Here is a 5,135-nt window from a genome sequence, read left to right on the forward strand (position 1 = left end):
TAATCCCTTCTATCTGTTAATTGCCTCTTCACTTAGGAGGACTTAACAAGTATCCATGCCTCAACAAGGAGGTCTTTAGCACAAATATAAATAATCACAAACATTGCCTCTTAAGGAGGACTTCAGCCAAATGCCTGCCAAAAGAAACGACAGGGCTTCCAGACTACATGGAGAAAAGAGTGGCTACCTAAGTGGTGTACCAACCACACTCTAGAGCAAAGCTCAAGCAAGAGCTAAAAGCGACTAATGTACCTGTACAAAAGTCAAACAGTCAATGTTGTACTCAGACAAACCAAACAGTTAACAACAGTGGGACATTTCCAATATGTACACAATGCAAGTCACAACTCAAGAGAGTTCAACACCAATGGACCTACAACACAATAAGAGTTAGTAATCAAAGCAAACTTGTATCTCAAGTAATGAGATCACATCAACCATTAGAGATAAATGCTTGAACCTGAAATACAAAGCTCAAATGGTGAGTACAAACCACTAGTGCAAAGTCTAGGGTCAAAGGCAAGGCAAATACTCAAAACAGAAGCTAATATTCTACATGAAGCACATTTAACCAAACAAGAACATGTCATAAAAAGGATCAGAGCCAAATCATAAGGCAAAGCCATCACATGAACAAGATAAGGCAAAGGCAAGCAAATGTGATCACAATTGGACATCAAGGATAGAAAATCCACATTAAAACAGAAATGAATCCAATGATCATGAGAATTTTTATATGAATACAACATGTTGAACATAAGCATCATACAAAACATTAGAATCATATGAGCTCGAATAACATGTATATGAAAATGAACAAGAGCAACATCCAAATGTGTGACACAAATTGTCACACCCAAAGTTCATGTGTCTAAAACAGTGATGGAGTGTGATAAAAATGCCAAACAAAAGCTTAAAAATCATGTAACATATTATGAATGAGCATGTTAAATTTCAAAGCAATTGGATTAAGTATGAGCATTTCATAAAACATTTAGCACAGCATGTCACATTTGCATCATGTTCAAATAACAGTTCACAATTAAAAATCCAGAAATGCTAAAGTCAGGAAATGAACATAAAAAATAATAGACATTAAAATGAACATCTGAAAAAAAGAATGGATTAATTTGGATACATATACTATTTTTTATGATTTTTTGAATTTGAAGGAAATAAATGGAAATAAGATGAAAATCATGTGGAAATAATATTTGAAATGAAAAACATCCATATACATCAACAGGAATCGAACCAAGGTTAAGCATGTCAATGAGCGCTCAAATAAACAATTGGAATTATGAAAATACGCATGCAGGGAATCGAACTGAGGCAAGGCAAGTCACAAGAAGCGCTTAATCAGAAAACAAATGGAATTAAATGAGATACACATGGCCTGGTATCGAACTTGCGTTTGAAAGGTTCATGGCGCGTTTCAATTGAAACGCTGCGTTTCAAATGGAAAAGGAAACAAGTGAAATTAAAACAGCATGGCAGGAGAATCGAACTGGGGATTCAAAGGTTAACGCGCGCTACAGTCTAAACCCTAACGTGTGAACCAGACGGCCGGAATAGTAATTTCGGTCGTCTTCTCCGGTAGGTCTCCGGCGACGGCAAATGAAAAATTTCCAGAATCAAGCATGCTATACATGGATCGAACCGTCTCTCAACGTACAACACGGATCTAACATCAATTCAAGCTAAATCTTCCTAACAAGAGCGAATCGAAGAGAAACATAATGCACATCAAAAATTCAACTCATCGTATCTCACTCAATTCTTCACCAAATTCAATTCTATTGATATCAGCATCATCAGTGAACCAAGATCTATCTAATCATGTGCATAAAGAGACAAAATAAGAGATGCGGATTCCAACCTTCTTGAAGAATAGTGAGATGAAATAGTGGATTCAAGTGCTCAAATCTTCCAAATCTCCTTGCTCAACCTTGATATGAAGCTCTATGCACAAATTAGCACTTGACACGGCCTAGATCTAGCTCAAATTGAAGCTTCCATGTTCATCTTCATATGCTTGTGTAGCTTGATTATTGCTCCAAATCTTCAAATCAATAGCTAAATCCTACTCAATAACACATGCTGAACAAGATTCTACAAGAATTTTGATGAATTAGATGAAGAAATTTGAAAATTGAAGAGAGAGAAATTTGAGAGGGAAATGAAAATTGTGATCCAAATTCTGTTATTCCCTTGATTGTGATTAGCAAATTGGCTTTTATACTCCATGTTAATCATGCTGAAAATGTAATTAGGCATTGGTTAATGGAAATTAGCAAGATATGAGGTGCATGACCAAATTAGCAAATACACCTATGCATGGCAAAAGTGCACGTGAACAGTGCCATGTGAGGATTCAAGATCACTTAAAATCAGCTCATGAACATGATTGGATTGGAATTTTGCTCATATGATGCACCAAATTTGAATTATGCATTTTCCCTCCAAAATGTTCATGCATGGACATTTGATCATGTGATTTTATTTCATGCAATGCAATGATGGATTTGGGATCTCTTGGTCACAAGGAGCATTTTTCAAAAAGAGTGACTCAATTTGGAGTTTTGGATCAAAAGTTATGGCATGTTGAACTTCCATGTACACTTTGCAATCATTAGACCACATCTTCTTAACCATTCATCAGATGCTCATGATCTTGGACTTTTTGGAAATGGGAGAGAAAGATCTTCAAATGTCATGTTGTCCAAAAATTCATTTGAAGCTTCTTTGATGTTGGAAAGTCAAGTTGAAAGTGGACCAAAAACTTGCCATTTTTGGAAACTTGAAATTACAGGTCACTTTCCATTTTGGGAAACTTTTGATTTGACTTCAAATTCTTCAAGATAGATGTTTGACATGATGAATAGGCCTTGTTTGAACATGAATGGGATGAAGAAATTCATTTCCCCAACTCATAGCCCTCAGTTGACTTGACAGTTGACTTGCATAGGCCTCAGATGACCTGAAAATGCATTGATGAATTTGGGCTTCTACCACCTGGTATATTTGCTTCGAAATGCAACCCTAGCTCATATAAGCTCTTATGAATGATCAAATGGTCTTCATCTCAAGGAAAATGCCTTATCTCTTGTACCAAGGATTCACCTGATGTGCTTGACCTATTGATTGCTTAAGCTGCAAATAACAAAGGTTAATGACATATTTTTGTACTTTTTGGTTAGTAAACAAATGAGAAAAGCAATAATATACAAGCAAACATGCTTGGTGATCAAGAATCACTCTCAAAGGCATCCCACCCACAGGGAAAGAAGCAAGATGCTCATTGATCCTTGAGGCTTATGCAATGCAATGCCATGATGCCATGAGGGATCTTAGGGTCAAAATTTGGGGTCTTACACCAATGAGTAAGATTCATTAGGGTTTTATTATGTTATTCCACCGTGCTATAATGTAAATAAAATGAGAAGCATTTAGAATTGTTTAACTATAATTTTTAATTTATTTTCATAAAGTTATTATTAGAAACTACTCATTCATACGTAACTAAGATGTCTTAAACTGTAACTAATCCTTAAAAAAACTAAATCTCATTATATAATTCATACATCACTCTCGAATCATGTATCTCCCTCTCTTTGAAACTCTCTCATTTTAAACTTATGTATCTCCCTCTTTCTCACACCACAATAACAAAAAATCAGAAATGGTGTCTCCCTCTTTGTCGCCCAATGAGTAAGATTCAAAAACGGAAAAGAAAAATGAAGAATAGTGTGAAGGAAATGGAAAAATTCTATATTTATCGAGAAATAAGAAAAGAGGAAGACATGTTTGAAAAGTTGACTGTGAACTGCGAATTTCAACAAACTTCTGCTACAAGAAAAATCTTCAAGTATGAGTACATTTAACTATTACGTAATGCTTATATATTTTTTTAATTATTTTCTTTTTTTTGTTGAATGTCGCAAAGAGTTGATAAAAAATGAAAAGAAGAAAAATTCCGAGAAAGTGGAATAGGCAGGTGTTATAAATAGTTTTGATTGGTAAGGAATATATCTATGTATTTCTTGATATAGTTTATTATCACTATATGTGTTTTAATCTGATTCAAGAAGGGAAAATTAAAGTATAGAGAGTATGTTGGTAATTGTTTGGTTGATTTATATAATTTTATGTGATTTGAAATGAAGGGACCCAATGAGTAAGATTCAGAAATAGAAAAGAAAATGGAAGAAGAATGAGAAAAAAATGGAAAAAAATCAATATTTTGCAAGAAATAAAAAAAGAGGAAAAGAGGGTAGAAAACTTGACTGTAAATTGCGAATTTCAACAATCTTCTAATACAAGAAAAATCTTTAGATATGTATAAGATATATTTTACTATTACGTAATGCTTAAATTTTGTCTCTAATTATTTTATTTTATTTTTGTTGAATGAAACAAAGAGTATAAAATAAAAAATAAAAAAGAAAAAAAAGAAAAAATTCCAAGAAAATGGAAGAGGTAGGTCTTATAAATACTTTTGATTGGTAAGTAATATTTCTTGATGTAGTTTATTTTCATTGTATGTGTTTTAATCTTATTCAAGAATGGAAAATTAAAGTATAGAGTGTAGTTGGTAATTATTTGGTTGATTAATATAATTTTATGTGATTTGAAATGAAGGGTCCTAATGAGTATGTTTCAGAATTCGAAAAGAAAAGGGAAGAATAATGAGAGAAAAATGGAAAATTTATAAATTTTGCAAGAAATAAGAAAACAAGGTTGAAAACTTGATTGTGAACTGCGAATTTCAACAATCTTTTGCTCTAAGAAAATCCTTCAGTATGTATAAGATATATTTTACTATTAAGTAATGCTTCTATTTTGTTTCTAATTATTTTTCGGTTTTTTGTTAAAAGAAGCACTGACTTGAAAAAAAAGAAAAAGATTTTTTTTAAAGAAAATGGAAGAGGCATGTATTATAAATACTTTTGATTGATAAGTAATGTATCTATGTATTTTATTGATGTAGTTTAGTATCACTATATGTGTTTTAATCTGATTGAAGAATCGAAAATTAAAGGATAGAGAGTAGTTGGTAATTGTTTGGTTGATTAATATAATTTTATGTGATTTGAAATGAAGAGACCCAATGAGTAAGATTCAGAAACGGAAAA

This window comes from Lathyrus oleraceus, chromosome 3 (assembly GCF_024323335.1).
Source record: "Lathyrus oleraceus cultivar Zhongwan6 chromosome 3, CAAS_Psat_ZW6_1.0, whole genome shotgun sequence".
Classification (NCBI taxonomy): Eukaryota; Viridiplantae; Streptophyta; class Magnoliopsida; order Fabales; family Fabaceae; genus Lathyrus; species Lathyrus oleraceus.